Source organism: Dipteris shenzhenensis, chromosome 1 (genome assembly GCF_047967505.1).
Source record: "Dipteris shenzhenensis isolate YYH24624 ecotype China chromosome 1, Dip_SZ_1.0, whole genome shotgun sequence".
Classification (NCBI taxonomy): Eukaryota; Viridiplantae; Streptophyta; class Polypodiopsida; order Gleicheniales; family Dipteridaceae; genus Dipteris; species Dipteris shenzhenensis.
Window position 1 is genome coordinate 13,416,410 of NC_141596.1, and position 18,012 is coordinate 13,434,421.

Below are 18,012 nucleotides of genomic sequence, written 5' to 3' on the forward strand. Positions count from 1 at the left end.
GCTCAGGCAATGGCAGGATCTGCTAATGGTACGGAAACTGCTTGTGTAGATGTAGATCTGGTTGTAGATTCCGTTGCTGGTGCTATGACAACAGATGGAGTAGAGCTATTAGTGGCTGGATTGTCCAATGGTCTAGGTGTAGACCCATCGACATACTCCCATTTGTCCTGAAGCACAAGAATGTCTCCATTCGGTATTTCCATGTACCATAATTGGAGTTGTCTAACTTAGCAAATGCCTCCAGATTGAGGTTGCTAGTCGACATGGTGCAAGGAATGTACTCAAAAGTGTCGTGAAAATCTCTGTATGAATCAACTACAAATACACTGACTATGCCAAGCGAAATCTCTGAACTGTCGAAGAAGATAGAACTGCAATATATAAAATCTAATATGTATTACAAGGCTTGTGGCAATGATACCGAGAATAGCCAAGGGGCTTTATAAGGCTGAAATGATGTGCACGATGCCGTGAGATAGCCAAATAGGCTTTACAATGGTGGCATGTGTGTGTGAAATCAAATGTTATCTGCCCACTGAATCAATTTGCAATGCCTCTAAACTCTGAAGTCTGCTCACTATACTGATGAATGTAAGGTTTCAGGTAATGTAATGATGTGAAACCATATATGAGCGTATAGACTGACTTCGAGTAGGTACTAGTCGAGAATTTCAGGCATGGCTTAGATTGGCAACTTGGGGAAATTCAAAGTGTCCCCTCTACGGTGATCTAGCCTACTCTGATCTAGATCTAAACCAATCATCGATCGATGAAAGAATAGCAAATAATTCTTTTTCTTTTGTTCTTTTTAAGTGCTGGGTCAGATGCGTTGATGTAGAGGCAAATGTGCATGAAGGAAGTGGTTTTGTCGGCGAGGCTCAAATGTGAGTGTAACTTGCACCAAAATGTGCATGTGATGTGACAAGTGCGTAGAACATGAAAAATGCTTACTCAATCACTCTCAATCAATCTCGATCTATCACTCTCTCTCACGTGGATCACAATGCCTCAGCGGAAGGCAAGGTAGCTCTGATACCATGACAAAATATGAAGAGGGGAGAGGAGAAGAGTGGAGATGGGGAGAAAGGGCATAGCTAGAGAGCACACCACAAATGACTAAATGTACACTAGATTTAGTTGAAAAAATAGAATATATACAAACCCTTTTAGGGTTAGGGTTAGGGGATCTAACCCTTTCCTTTATAGCACTCTATAAGGTTAGTGCTATGCACATATGATCACGTGATGGTGCTATGCACACATGATGTTGAGCGTGAACTCTCAACAAGTAGTGGCACAAGCTCGACTCACTCTAATTCACAAAGATGAAGAGCTCTAGGATTGCAAAGACAAGCTTGAAGAAATGAAACAAATTTTGGCAGTATGTGCCTTTAGCATTGACGAGCTTGCAAGGGAATGCAGAATCTTAAAGGACCAACTTCCTACCGCTCAAGAGGCTAGCACTTCACAAGCACCCAATCATCCAATACCATTGAAGACATTCCTCAACAAGCAAAGGACAGCTTGCAAATGAGAAAGCTTAAGGAGGCATATACAACCATCTACCATCAATACAAAGAAAAAATGAAGATGCACTCCCAAAAGATAATCATCTCCAAGCTTGAACTCCAATTGCTAGTGCACAACAATGAGGCATTGGAGGACAACACCAATGAAACCCCACTTCAATGCACAACGGTGGTGTACCAAGAGCTTGTGGCTGCTCTACAAGTGGAAGATCACCTCAATTCACGCGTGCTTATCCAATGGAAGCAACTCCAAATCAGGATCATATCTACTCATCCAACAATCAAATGGAAACGTTCCATTGGGACCAAAACCTTGTGCATAATTTGCCAAGACTTGTCCAAAGATGAGAAAATTTATTTTGCCTGTCTACACATGCCAGGTTTATAACACTCAAGACGGATGCTTTCATTGCATATGTATGCCCCATGGGTAGTCCTCCCCTCAGGGTTATTGCAGGTTTGTTGCCATTGCTATAAAGGCCATCCCTATTATTTTCAAGGCACGACATAAATGACATCCCACCCATGCAGCTGATCATCCCATCACACCAACAAAAAGAAGTCTCAGAAGATGATAGGGCCTATCTCACATCCAACTTCCCATATCTAACCACTCTTTCTACCAACATCATAACCTCACTTACCTTTGCTGCCACCACCCTCTTAACCTTCCCCGAGCTCCATCCTAACATCTTTTCCCTCCATCATCTCTTTGCTCATGCCTCTCACCATTTTCAACTAACCCAATAGTCACAAACTTATGAGCCCCTCACACCTAACTTTTTCCCCTCCCTTGCTAATCCTACCCTTGAGGATTACCAAGATGCTCAAACCATTTGCCTAGTTCTTCTCCCCTTCCCTCTGCTCCCCCTTTCGCAACTAACACTCTGCCATATTTCTCCCCCATGTCCCCAGATTCTCTCCTTGCCCTGTCATCACCTCCGACACTACTTGTGCTTCCATCAGCACAAAATGACACAGTATTTGATTTTGAATATCAGGATCCAGATAATCCAATTCGTACGCCCATGCCAAGTTCCAATGATGGGTATGATTTTGATGAGATACCACTTCCCACTAACCCCATTGAGGAATTTTGGAGCACATATCCTAATATGAAAATTCGAGGTGGATGGACCCTGGACAACTTTCCTACCAACCTTCGTCAGTGTCAAATTAGTGAAGGTTGGATTAGCAAGTTGGATCCACAACTTGATTGGTGCCGCCCCAAGCTCTTTGATGGAATCTTCTTGAAGGAGTACCTATGCGCACCTCCATGTCTCAAAACCCATCCCAAGTTCTATGTAGTTCCACGGCGTAAAAAATGGGAAGCCAACATACACACTTTGGCTAAATATCGAACCATTAATTGGCTAATGATCGAACCATACTCTAGTGTAGAATGGAATATCCAAGGCACAATGGTCCGAGCACTTCAGCAGCATGAGCAAATAATGCATGGCAACATTGATCGCTTCCTTTGCCTAAGTGCTATATTCTGTAAATATTGGAATTCATTCTGGAGGTCCCATGTTACCTCAATTCCCATTTGCCTCCACTCAATTTCAATCCCAATGAATGGGTCGATGCTTAGATTATAAGCTGACTCTATCAAAGAGTGATCTTCTTAGAAGCATGCCACATATCTCTGTTCGAGCAAATGGTGGATACAGGCCTGAGCAAAAATTGTATGGTGCCAAGGCTTTATAGTAGGATTGACTGGCACGACACAAGTTCCACAACCATTGGATTAAAGGCATGGCAACCTAGGTACGTGCTCGCAATAAGCCATAACCCAAGGATGGGTAATAAAATGGATCCGAGAGGCTAGAAATAATCCCTCTTAGAAATCCAACTTGCATGTTCTACATGCAAGTTCTACATGCAACTCCTACATGCAAGTTGTACATACGAGTTCTACATGCAAGTTCTACATACGACTTCTACATACAACTCCTACATGCAACTCCTACATGTGAGATGTACATGCGAGTTCTACATGCAAGTTCTACATGCGAGTTGTACATGCGAGTTGTACATGCAAGTTCTACATATGACTTCTACGTACAACTCCTACATGTAACTCCTACATGTGAGTTCTACATGCAAGTTCTATATACGACTTCTACATGCAACTTCTATATGCAAGTTCTACATGTAGAGAGAGAATGTGTTACAATTCCTACATGCAGAGAGAGAAGCTCTCCAACTTGTATAAATACCCCATAATGGAATGAAGCTCAGACTCTTTGGGGCATTGTGTTGAGTTCTACTTTGGTATTCCAAGCAATTGTCTCAAGTGTCCATGCTTCCTTGCACTCCATGTCCAAAAGCATGTCCTAACCTTGCAACTCCTCCTCTAACCTTGGAACCTCCTTCTAAACCTTGGAACTCCTTCTAACCCTGGAACCTCCTAAACCTTGGAACTCCTAACCCTGGAACCTCCTTCTAAACTTTGGAACTCCTTCTAACCCTGGAACCCCTTCTGTACCTTCGAACCTCCTTCTAACCTTGGAACCTCCTTCTAACCCTTAAACTCCTCCTAAACACTGTAACCCCCAATGAAGGTGAAATCCTTCATTACCTCAACCATGATGATACACATTCCTTTTACACATGCATGCACTATGTTTGCTTACCACACTTAAGCCTACATCTCTCAATGGAACACGACTCGAGGACCCTCATGATTGCCCATACTTTGGCTAATATTTATGGATCAGTTTTAGAGAGGGAGCTCAACAATCATACAAAAGCTCTAGGGAAACAACATTCTACTCTAGATCACATCTTCACTCTGAGGGCTATCATTGAGGCGGCGAGATCTAGACACTAGAAGGTCTACACATGCTTTGTAGACTTTTGGAAGGCTTTTGACACTATCCCATGATCCCACATGTGATTAGGAGACTGTAGGAGCTGCAAATTATAAAGACACTGATACGGGAAGTGATGAGCCTATATGAGTCAGTCAGAGGCAGAGTTCATGCCCCAAATGGTCTATTAGATTGGGTTGGGAGTACGATCGTAGTACTTCAGGGCTGCCCCCTCTCACTGACCCTTCTATACTTGCAAGTCCTTACAACCAAGCTGAGTACTCGACAATCATTTTTGGGCTACAAAAGGCACAAGAACATCACATCAAGCAACTTGAGGTGCAAGGAGATTCTCAACTCGTGTGTGAACAAGTTAGTGGAAGGTGGAAGGTGCAGAGGGAAGGCTTGGTTCCACAACATCAACAAGCATTGGAACTTTGAAAAACAATTTGAAGAGGTTAAAATTCAACGTATCCCTCAATCTCAAAATTAAGTTGCTGATCTCTTGGCACGTGAAGCTTGTACTTCGATCACGCATAAAACGAGTGGAAGCACTGCCCCAACAAAGCTGCAAGCCACAAATGAGGGTGATCATTTGTAAGGAATGCAAAGGTTGTGGTCATCATGAAACTGAGTGTTGTGCATATTTTATACAAGTTTACCGACTTCAAAACATCATCAGAAAGGTCCTTAAGGACATTGCTCAAAAGAAGGATGCCAAACCGCACACCTATTGAAGAAATAGCATGGCAACTACAAGAACTGGAAGAAGCTGAAGGTGATGTGCAAGCTCTCCAACTACTAACATTTGTCATGGCATTCTTGTTTGTCTTGATGAACAATCTCATGCAACACCGTGTCTCTAACCCTTGCCTGTAAAGATGACAAAAAATGAAGAGAGGACAGAAGAAGAGTGGATATGATGAGAGAGGGCACAGCTAGAGAGCACACCACAAATGACTAACTATACACTAGATTTAGTTGAAAAAATAGAATATATACAAACCCATTTAGGGTTAGGGTTAGGGGATCTAACCCTTTCCTTTATAGCACTCTATAAGGTTAGTGCTATGCACATATGATCACATGATGGTGTTATGGACACATGATCACATGATGTTGAGCGTGAACTCTCAACACGTTCCCTCAAGATCAACATCATGAAGCAGGCCTTCCCTCAAGATGATGATTCTAGGGAATCGAAGAAGGACTGAGCATTACATTTCATCACCCCTCTTTAATGGGAATGTCCTTTCACTGCATCAAACCAAGAGCTAGTCGGTGTTTCTCGAATAGCTCTTTATTGAGTTGTTTGGTAAAGATGTCTGCAACATTCTCTTTACTATCACAATGCTGTAGTGTGATGTCACCAAGTAACACTCTTTCTCTGATGAAGTGCTCTCTAACATCAATGTGCTTTGTCTTGGAGTGATATACTGGATTCTTGGCCAATGATTGAGCCGATTGATTATCACAGTATATTGTTGTTGGCTTTGACTCATCAAAGTAATCTATTTCTGACAATAGTCTTCTGAGCCATATAGCCTCACATGCACCTGTAGTGAGTGCTCTATATTTTACTTCAGTCAAAGACAAAGAAACAATTGGCTGTTTGTTTGAAAACCATGATATAGCACCTCAACCAAGGAAAAATGCATATCCCTGTGTCGATCTCCTAGTCTCATGATCTCTGGCATAGTCAGTGTCACAGTATCCATGCAACCATGAATGACTTCCTCTATATTCTATCCCAAACTGTCTTGTACCTCTGATGTATCTCAAGGCTCTTTTGGCTGCATTCCAGTGAGACTGTTTTGGATTTGCCATAAACTGTGCTAGTGAGCTTAGTGCATAACAAATATCTAGCCGTGTGATTGTCAAATATATAAGAGATTCGATGAGTTGCCTGTAGTACCTGTCATTGACTGTAGGCTTTTTTGAATCTTTAGTAAGTTTCAAACGCTGTTCCATGGGAGTGGCTGCAACCTTGCAATCTGCCATATGAAACTTCTTCAGGAGATTGTTAACATACTTGAGTTGACTCATGAATGTGCTATTTGAATCTCTCCAGAACTCAATTCCAAGACAATAATGCATGTCTAAGATCTTTCATGTCGAACTCTGCAGATAAGTCTTGTTTTAATTTTCTGATGAAGCTATCCTTGCTTCCTATCACAATTAGATCATCTACATACAAAAGTGTAATAGTAATGTCTTCCCCTTGAACTTTGTAGTAGAGAGTATGATCTGCATTGGATTTCATGTATCCCAGATCAACAAAATACTTGTCGATTTCACTGTACAAACTTCTAGGTGCTTGCTTTAAGCCGTAGAGACTTTTCTTGAGATGGCAAACCTTATTCTCCTTTTTTGGTTCAACAAGGGAAAATTTTATTGTGAGCTTTTTAATGCGAGCTTTTTTTGAAATTTATCAAAGTTTGCGAGCTTTTTTAGAGTCCCATAAAAAAAGACCTACTAATCAAAAAATAACAAAGTAATTACTTATCCTGTATCTATGGATTTATCCTAGGAAATACCAAAGCAATTAGCAATTCTATGGACTAAAAAAGACAAAGCTATTAATCCAAGTAATTTATATTGCAAGTCAGTAACAAATGATATTATATATAAAAATGAGCCATCACAATACTAGCAAATATGTATTATGCATTCAAGTCTATGGATTGTTGCTAAGGCAACAAAGGTTTAATGAAACTTCAAGTAAGGATATGCCAATTTTCATGTAGTTCTATTATTTGAAAAGTCCAAAGCAATTAGTAAAATGTTCCACATTAAGAACATTGTGTTGGCTCAACACAACAAATTTTGAGCAAAAAATAGTGTCACATCAAAAAGTGGGCTATCATAATACCAACCAAGTTTATATTTTGCATTCAGGTCTATGGATTGATCCTAGGTCAGCTAAGAACTGATGAAACATCCATAGTGGAAAGGGTTGGTTGATGAATAAGCATGTGTTGATTTGGATCCAATCCCAATACACAGATGAAGATGTAATAGATATGTTTGCATGCCAGGTAAGGTTTTTGACCCAACTCTCTTTTTTGAAAATTCGGACATGTACACATGGGTTTAGTCTTGATGTGCACATCGTAAGACATCCGAGCCTTGTCAGACCTTGTTGTTCTCAAATGGAAAATACTATGATGAAGAAGCTCCACTGTCATTTCTCCCATGACAACAGCGTGCATAGATTGAGCACTAGCTATTCTTTTTGTAGCCTCCTTAGATATGCCATGCCTCCATTTTGTGGTTCTTACCAATGTGTGTTGAGCTAAATTCCTTGGTATGGATGCCGACCCTCCATGTGCATCACAAAAATTAGTTGGCATCGGTGCTGATCCTTGAGGTACATTTGGTGTCGTCCAATTTACATGGGGTTGATCCACTATTTGCAGTCTAAAACCAGCCTTGATGAGATTGCCTATCTCCTCACTTGTGATGTTTGTTTCCACATCCACCTTCCACACAGATGGACGTTCAGGAACATGCATGATATTATGATCTAGGTGCCATGTATGAGTTATATCATCATTACAAAACCACATCCATTGTGCTTTTGGTCCTCCTACCCCTGGATGCCACCGCTCAGAGTAGAAATAGGGTGCCACCACTCCTTGTGAACTACTTTGTATATATTGATTACACTTAACCTTTCCATCTATGAATCCAAGACACTTCACTTTAGAGTTTTTGGAGGTCCTTCAAATTTCCCAAAAGGTACGGTGGATAGGCACCTCAACAATAGAGAGGCCACTAGGAAGGCCTCCTTGTCTCATAGGTGGAGCCATTGGGGCTTGTTCTCTTGTGGGTATGATCTCATTCTGAGCTCCTTCAGCTTCCCCTACATTGCCATGTTTTTTCCATGATGTTTTTGTAGACTCCCCTTGAACTCCACCTTGCTCCATTGTGGAAGCCCTAACATCCACTGGTTGGGTATTACCTTGTGGTTTTATTAAATGCCAATCTCCACCTTCTGTCTCGAACCTAATTTTTCTCAGTCGCCCTCTTTGCTTATGATCTCTGATCTCCACCATCACATACCCTGGCTTATGTGAGGTGTTTTCTAAATGTATACTTGATGACTTGCTTCTCTTTCTTTGGATTGTTACCTTATCCCCATGTAATGGTCTTGGTTCTTCATACATTGGTGTCCCTGCAACTATTTCATGCACCATTTGTGCAACTTGTGCTAGTGAAGGTGTACTCCTTGAGGCCACTCTTTGCATCAAGGCTTCCAAGTTAGGACCATCCCCAACATGCCTTCTAATCATATATGCATATTGTTTGGCACTTTGTAATAGGGCATTTGCCATGTCCGAGATGCAACAATTATATAATTGTATCTTTGTCTTAAACCCTTCTCCTACTAGCCAACTACCATGAATGCTTTCAGCTACATTTGACCTTGGAGTGTGTGCCTCCTCCAAGGAACTCTTTGTTACCTGTGGTTAAAAAGGAGGTAATTAGATTGGCTTATTACATTTATTTAGCTTACTATATTTATCTACAAAATACATACCGCGCTCATGAGATTTTCCCAATGGGCAATCCACACATCCCACCAACTAAACCATATGTCCATTGAAGGAATGTCGGCCTCACGGACATGTCCTGCATGCCACCACTTCCGAATGAGCTTTGCTTGGTTGGTAGCTTCTTGCTTTGTCTTACATAATTGTTAGCCCTCTCTACTCTGAAGACTAACTCGAAACGCACTACTGCGACAGATTTACATGCGTAATCGAACTTCAGAACTGCGTATGAAAATTCATAGAGTAGAACAGTGATCGACAGAATCATTCATGATAAAACAATAAGATAGATGCAATAGAATATCTGTATTACACTTCTCCGAGCAGTACAACACCGTACTCTCTGATACATAACAATGTTCCTCTTCTGATCACACTGATCCTTGCTCCGATCCTCATCAATGAGCCCCCTGAATGATCGCTCTCTTCTCTTTTATCTAACCGGCACACATAACTCCTTCACGGTTGCCGTGACGGTTGCCGTGACTCGTCAGTTCTCCGCCTGGTCCTAGAACTTCCGTCTTTTCATATCTCACTATAAACTAGATACAACGTATTAATGATAATAATCTAAGGACTCCCCCCCTAGTTCCTGCTTTTGCCCTTAACACTTGGCACTCCCGGTGAATCGGATTCCGGATCCGCATCCGAACCCACCGGTTCTCCGCTACGGTTCATCCTCGACGTCGCCACCGTCATCGTCCGCCACCGCCGCTGCTGCCGCTGGAACTGCTGGAGCCGCCGGCGCCGGTACTTGTATTGCCGGAGCCGCTTGCGCCGGTCGAAGTAAAGGTAGCTGCTGCGGGTTGAGAGCATATCTGTGTAGTCCCAGGCGAACACGTCTTTGAAGGATTTCAGCAATGTCTCCAATTTTCCCCGAAATCCTTTATCGAGCTTCGCACTGACACGGACGTTCTTTGGCTCCTCCTCCGTCTCGAGGTTAAGATCCAGCAGCTCGTCTTCTTTGACCCTCCGCGAGCGACGGAGTTCCTGCTCGAAAACTCTTTCCGCCTCCGCCACTCCCGCTTCGTCCGGCATGTCTCCTGTGCCTTCCGGTAAACTCCCTTCGACTGGTTCTTTCGTGGAACTGGATGACTCCTGCGTAGCCGAGGGAATCTGATGCTGATATTGCTTTAAAACGGCAACCACATCGACCTCGAACAAGCTTACCAGCTCCGTATTCCTACTGAAGTAGTCATCCTCCTCTTCGACCCCCATTCCGTCCATCATATGGATACCTTCCGCCATCGTCGGTCGGAATGGTGTCCTCAGCCCTTGTTTGGTATGTACCGAGAGCTTCAGCTTCTTTTTTCCTTTCCGAATGGTGATGCGGTCTGATTGCCAGTCTTGTTTCACACGGGCCTGCCGCAACCACGGTCTTCCGAGCAATAACGGGTATGACCCGCTAATATCCTCCATCCGGAGAATCACCGCAGCGATTTCGAACTTCACGCCGCAAACCTCCATTTTCAATCCACGGAGCAATCCTAACGGCTGCACTCTCCGTTGGTCTGCCATCCGAACGGCGAAGGGTGCTGATTCCCATTTTGTGATACCCAATGGCACCAGCATTTGTTCGGACAGGATGTTGACCCCAGACCCTCCGTCCAGCAACACCCCTCCCACACGGCTGTTCTCCAGTGTTACGGAAATTACCGGGACCGCTTCGTCAAAAACAGGAGGCTGTACTTCCGCTTCAGGCTTTGCAGATCCGTCTGACGACACTTCCATTGTTACCGCTTCCATCTCCGACTCCATCGCCCTGACTGGTTCCGTCAATTGTTTGATGAGAGAACTCCGGAAATTGGGTACCAATGCTAACAATTGCTCCATTGTCATGTGTATTTGCTGTTTCCGCAAATCCTGCCATAAATCATATGGTTCAACACCCTCCTCGCCGGTCATCAGGCTGTCCTTCTGACTGGTAGGTAGACAAGTCGCTTCTGGCTGCTCTCCTTGCAGGCGCCTTGCCACCTTCGCACCATTCTCCGTCACCGAGACTGCCTTGTCCGCGCTCGGCCTAGGTAACACCGTTGGGGTTTTCTGGACCCATTCACCGACCGTCGACCGCACCTTTTGTTGTGCCTGCCAGTCCAACGCCGTAGGTCTCCCCTTCTCTTGCGGGGCCTTGTATTCCCGCACCTTTTCCTGGGATCGTGTGACCACGAGCACATCTCCGCTCGCACTTCCTCCCACTTTGCCTTCAACAAGGACACCCGCCGGTACTTCCGGTACTTCTTCGGACGTCGGACTAGGCTCCTTGCTATCCTGTTGCTGACTGGCATCATCGCATTCGATAATCAGAACCGCATTCACTGCTGGTGTGGACTTGCCTTCTCCGGATCCCCGGATTGCTTCCTTTTCCACCTTGTGGCGCTTGAATAATTCGCAATCTACCTTTCGATGTCCGGGTTGATTGCAATAAAAACATAGGAACGTCCGTTCCCCTGCTGGTTCATCTGCACCTGTTCCAGCCGTTCTCGGCCGCCAAGGTCTTCTCGCCGGTGCGGCTGGTACCGCGGCTGGTGCCGCAACTACCGCCGCCACCGCTGGTGTCGGGGCTATTCGTGCGTTATAGCGGCAGATCTCCGTGGTATGCGTCGCTGTTTGGCAAATCGCACACCACCGCTCATTCAAACCGCATTCCTCTGCTAAGTGTCCTGCATTCCGGCACCGATTACACCAAGTATCCTTGCGAACTTTTGAAGAGGACCCTATTCCACTATCCCGGCTTTTGGCTCCGGCAGCAGATCCTTCCGGAAATGACTTCCCTGCCGTTTTTCCAGCCTTCCGCCTCATGGAACGTTTGTCCTCCTCCTCATCCGACTGATCCGACTCCTCCTCATTATCGGTATCGGAGTCTCCCTCAGCCTCCTCATACTTCACTTTTCCTTTCCTTCCCTTGGAAGTAAACAGAACTTGTTCCGCCCTCACCGCTGCTTGGACGACTTCTTCCAATGAAAGAGCTTCCAGATCCAACGATGCCAGGGACCTTTTCAATCCTTTATTCAGCCCCTCCATGAAGTAAGCATTTTGGATGGGGACTGCCGGGGTAGTTGCTGCATTGAGGCGGCGGATCAACGACCGAAACCTGGCCGCATACGCCTCCACTTCTTGGTTCTTCTGTTCCAGTTTCCCCAGTTTGGCCAGGACATGAACACGGGTCTTGTCCTCCCGAAACCGGAGCAAAAAAGCATCCCGCAGTAGATCAAACGTGGCGAAATGGGTAGCTCCATATTGCGCGATCCATACTGCCGCCTGCTTCTGCAGTGTCGGGATGAAAGTCGCCATCTTCATAAGATCTGTCGCCTGCACTGGTGGAGCCGTATTCACCATCCATGCCATCTCAAATGACAGTATATGTGCATCCGCATCCTCCTTATCCCGTCCCGAAAACTTGGGGTACTTCACCGTCATCCTGGGTACCAGTGGTGGAATAGCCGCGCTACTTACCGCCGGAACTCCACCCCCGCCTCCGCCTCCACCGCCTCCACCTCCCCTACCGGGATCTGGTGACGGACCTGGGGCTCCGCTTCCTGCAGGCACACCACCCCTCCGTCTCCTGGGACTCGGTGGTGGGGAATTCCGCAACGGTGACGCTTCGTCTTCCGGAGGAGTACTTGTTAAATCGAACGGGCTACTGCGTCCGGAGGATTCGCCTTCCTCCTGAACACCGGAAACGACTGGACCTTCCTCTCCTGGGATCAGCGGAGGTGTGTCAGAGCGGCTACTACTCTCACTATCCGTGAAGAAGCCGAAGAGAAGATCACGTTGAGCCACATATCTGTCATGCCGTTCCTCGCGGGTTGTACGTGCCGATACTGGAGTTGCAGGCTCCCGAGGCCGTGCCGGAGAGCGCGATGTTCCCCCTGGCTCACGCCCAGCGTCATTCATGCGCTAGTCTACGCACCGAGGAATCAGAGTATTACAGATGGGGAGCATCCAACCTCTCCGGGGTATCCACCGCGACGAACATGGAAATCTTCCGTGGTCGCCAAAGTGTTAGCCCTCTCTACTCTGAAGACTAACTCGAAACGCACTACTGCGACAGATTTACATGCGTAATCGAACTTCAGAACTGCGTATGAAAATTCATAGAGTAGAACAGTGATCGACAGAATCATTCATGATAAAACAATAAGATAGATGCAATAGAATATCTGTATTACACTTCTCCGAGCAGTACAACACCGTACTCTCTAATACATAACAATGTTCCTCTTCTGATCACACTGATCCTTGCTCCGATCCTCATCAATGAGCCCCCTGAATGATCGCTCTCTTCTCTTTTATCTAACCGGCACACATAACTCCTTGACGGTTGCCGTGATGGTTGCCGTGACTCGTCAGTTCTCCGCCTGGTCCTAGAACTTCCGTCTTTTCATATCTCACTATAAACTAGATACAACGTATTAATGATAATAATCTAAGGACTCCCCCCCTAGTTCCTGCTTTTGCCCTTAACAATAATCTCCAATTCTCACACATGGTGATATGCTCATTCCTCATATCCTCTTTGATGAATTTCCTTGTGTGCTTATGCAAGCTTTGTTCCCAATGGAAGAGACATGAGCGCTCTCTCCCAACAATTATGTTGTTTGGACCCCCATTGGAAATAGTTCTCATAGCTATCCAATTTGCTCCAACTTCATCAGACATGAAACCATAAAAATCTACAGCGGGATACCCACATTCTTTCCTTGTGGCATTCAACATCTCCCAAAATAGGATTTGGCTTGCAGCATCTTCATCTTTCATCTCACATGTGGCGATGGTCATTAATTCCTACACACTGGTAGACAAAGCCAACATTATTAAATATTATACCACAACTCTCTTGATGATAGCAACATGGATACATAAGGATGGAGGGAAGTTATACCTAGGATCATAAACATGACATGCCATTGTGCTCCACCCAATCACTCGATGGGTGTGATCAAATTGTACCCATGAATTCCTCAAATCACCATTTCCTCCTCTTCTCATGCGATTGACAAGATCCACACCAGATGCTGGACCATTGGTTGACATTTTAAAAACAAAACATTTTTCATCTGGCAAGCCTTGCCCTGGAAAACGACTTCCATGGAGGAATGAATACATAGACCTTTTCTTTAGTAAAAGAAGGCTGTCATAACCTTCCCCAATAGGTAACCTTGCCTTCTTCTCTTGTGCAACAATCCGTTTGAACCTGTAACATCACAAGTCAACTATTTAGAAGGTCCCTATACCATTCTAAATTTAAGTAAACTAAAAATCACTTAGCTACAAACAAACATACCGTTGATTCTCAACTAGTGGTACCAATTGCTCAAGAAAGTTGGTCAACTCTATATCTCCCACACTTGCCCCTTCATTATTGTCTCCTCTCATCAATGATGAATTCAAGAGCTCTTTGGCAACACTCATTTGAGCTTTGCGTGGTCCAGCATTTTTATCCACCTTTAAAACATCTGCAACAAGCTTCTTTGTTTTCTCTATCATTGCCTTAGATGTTCCTAGCTACACGGGGTGCTGATGTTCACCAACATGGACCATTAATCTAGTCATTGTTTCATCAAATGGCATTACATAACATACTATGCAATTACAAATATTAATGCAATAAGCAGGCTTACGACAATAGTGACAAACAATCTTGTTCCTCTCCTCTTCAGTCAAGAGACCAAGAGCAATCTTCTTTTGTAGGTAGCCTCTAAAAAAGGATGTGTTAAACTTATTATTGTTTGCAAAATAAGGGCAAGTAATCCTATGGCATTCTAATGAGCCAACACAATAGCTAAGCCTTACTATACATGAGATAGCCATGTTGGTGGTTGATGGTTTAGTCCATATGTGGCCATCAAATTTTTGCTCCATGACATTCATGCCATTGATGTTTCCAAAAGTTGGAGGAAATTCCAATAGCATACTTCCATTGTATACCCTTGGTAATTCAGTGACTTGCTTCCTTTGCTTTATATTTGCAATCCACGTTTTGAGTATATTGGCTTGCTTGTTCTCCATGATCCAAGGTATGATGCTTTTGCTAATCTGACATTCACCTTTTGAATGGTCCTCATTTGAGCCTTCAAGGTCAATGTGTGAAGTCTGCATCATCTCAATGTCAACATCAGTCCTCGACTTATAAGAATTGTGGTACATACCGGGCTTCTCAATGGGACTTAACTCTTCAAGATCCACATAAGGAGATGGTTGAGAGGTTTTCTTTCCTTCTTTGCCAAACTCTTCGGAGTAAACTCTACTAGCAACACAACGTGATGATGAACCAAGCTCTTCAAGATCACTAATAGTACTTGCTGCCATGATTGTATTGGGATGAGAGCATACCTTTTTGTCAAGGAGGCATCCAGTACGTAATGCTCTTGACCATCAATATCCCACTCAGATGAAACCTTTACCTTCATTGTTGCTTCACCTTCAATGACTGCCTTAAGGCAGATGAGCTTGTGTGTATGGGGAAGAAGGCTTTGAAGGAAATGTGCACTAACAATCCTTCAGAGTGTGATAGATTCGCTCCTTCAATAAGCCATTCAATAGAAGCCTCTTCTGTAGCCATTTTGGATGACACAACAAAAGGTACCAAAGACAAAGGGAGCTCAGAGAAAGTGGTTATTAGAGGAGCTCAGAGAATACAAACAATCTTGAGAGCAAAGGGATGGTAATCCAACATGGCATTGAGAGTAGAGGGATGATAACCCAACACGGATCATGAAAATAAGAAGGGATGAAAGAGAGAAATGCAATGTGATGCAAAGCTAGAAGGCAACCAAAGAGACTTAGAAAGTAATGGTGGGAGAGAATGAAGAGGAGAAAATGACAAGAGAGTAGTATCAGGATCCGTGGTCACGAGAAAGCAGAGTGCAAATATTGAAAATGGGTAGAGGATTGTGAAACAGGTGGTGTTTGAGATAATTCCAATGTCGATTATGCCCTGAGACCACAATGAGAAGTAGCCATGTGGCCGTCATTACAACCCATTGAGCTGGAATGATGGTGAGAAAGGTGGCGGTCGAGATTCTTTCACAAACTTGGATTATGTCAGGATGCCACAATCTTAAGCCTTAAAAGCCACAATCTTATAGGGATGATTAATGATGCCGATTATGCCTTGCCACCACACCATAATCTTAAGCCTTAAAAGCCACATGCTATTATAGGGACGATTAATGATGCCGATTATGCCTTGCCGCCACAATCTGACACTAGTTAGTCACCTTCGCCCCCTCGCGATACTCTATGTAGATCTGGCCCTAGGGGATATTGGCCGGGGTGTTGAGAGATTTGTTAGAAGTCCTAAAGCGGCAAGCAGTGGCCATAATTGTGGCATTGGAATTAGATGCCGCATGTAAATCCTTTGCTCCCTGTGCAAAGGATATAATACAAGCTTCTGGCATCAGTAGCAGAAGGAGCAACAATAGTAGTGGTGTGAGGGAGATGCCGTGCAGGAGTGGAGCCATGCTTTGGCTTGCGATTTCTTGCTAGTCTCGGCAATCCCTCTCTCGGCTCTCTCCTCCCTCTCTCCTCCCTCCTTCGTCCCCTCTCTCGGCTCTCTCCTCCCTCCTTCCACCTTTCCACTCTCCTCCTTCTTTCCACCTTTCCACTCTCCTCCCTCCTTCCACCTTTCCTCTCTCCTCCCTCCTTCGTCCCCTCTCTTCGTCTCATCTCAGGAAGCTTTGTAAAGGCGTGGCTAAGGGAGTCGGCTCTTCTAAAAACTCACACGACTGACAGAGCAATAGGTAAAGCGACTCGTATGAATTCTCTTAGCAGCTCATATGAAAAAAAAGGGGGGGACTTCTGAGCCCCCCCTTTTTTTTGGTTTCATAGAGTTTGCGCTAGCGCAGACTCTGGGGGGCTACTGAGCCCCCCCTACAAACATGCCACTTTTAGAGGCAATGTGAAGCCAATTGTTGACTCTGTGCCAACATGAACTTATGAAGAAAGAGAAGGTGTTACAACTTTGTGATACAACTTTGTGATACAACTTTGTGTTACAACTTTGTGCTACAACTTCTAGACACAACTTTGTGTTACGACTTTGTGTAACAACTTTGTGTTACAACTTCTACATGTAGAGAATGTGTTACAACTTTGTGATACAACTTTGTGTTACAACTTTGTGATACGACTTTGTGTTACATGCAGAGAGAGAAGCTCTCCAACTTGTATAAATACCCCATAATGGAATGAAGCCCACACTCTTTGGGGCATTGTGTTGAGTCTACTTTGGTATTCCAAGCATTTGTCTCAAGTGTCCATGCTTCCTTGCACTGCACATCCAAAAGCATGTCCTAACCTTGCAACCCTTCTCCCCTCTCCTCCAACCCTGCAACCCACCCTCTCCCTCTCCTCCTCCCTCCTCCTCCTTCCTCCTTCTCCTCCTCCTCCTCCTCCTCCTACTCCTCCCTCCTCCTCCTCCTCCTCTCTCCTCCCCCTCCCTCCTCCTCTTCCCTCCTCCTCCTTCCTCCTCTCTTTTCTTTCACCCATGCTCTTACACCTTCTTCCTCTCCCACTCCTATGCTTTCCTAAACCCTTAAACTCCATGATCTACGAGGGAGACGAGTTCTCCACCATGTACTCTACTCTGAACCTTGGATCCTCCTTCTAACCCTGGACTCCTTCTAAACCTTGGAACCTCCTTCTGAACCCTGGAACTCTTTCTGAACCCTGGAACCTCCTTCTGAACCCTGGAACTCTTTCTAAACCCTGGAACCTCCTTCTGAACCCTTAAACTCCTCCTAAACCCTACAACCCCCAATGAAGGCGAAAGCCTTCATTACCTCAACAAAGATGGTTTATGTGCCTTTTACACATGCTTGCACTTTGTTTGCTTACCACACTTAAGCCTACGTCTCTCACCAGAACATGACTCGAGGTCCTAAGCTTACACATATACTACAACGGACAATCCCAATATATCTGTAGGTGACAAAAAGCCTCGGAACCCTGCAAACATAGAAAACCCAGCTCTTCCTACGAAAGCAGTAGGAAAGAGCAAACATTTGGTGCCGTTGCCGGGGAGACTAGCGTCTCAAGTAGTGAGTAAACATACGTAGGTATGTGTAAAACAACAAACTACTTCAAACTTTCACGAACATAACACTCAAG

At 44.6% G+C, this 18,012-nt stretch overlaps 1 pseudogene; it reads right to left on the reverse strand.

The window, feature by feature from the left end:
* Nucleotides 1-13,299: 13,299 nt before the first annotated feature.
* On the reverse strand, nt 13,300-14,007 carry LOC147905415 (uncharacterized; annotated as a pseudogene).
* Nucleotides 14,008-18,012: the final 4,005 nt, after the last annotated feature.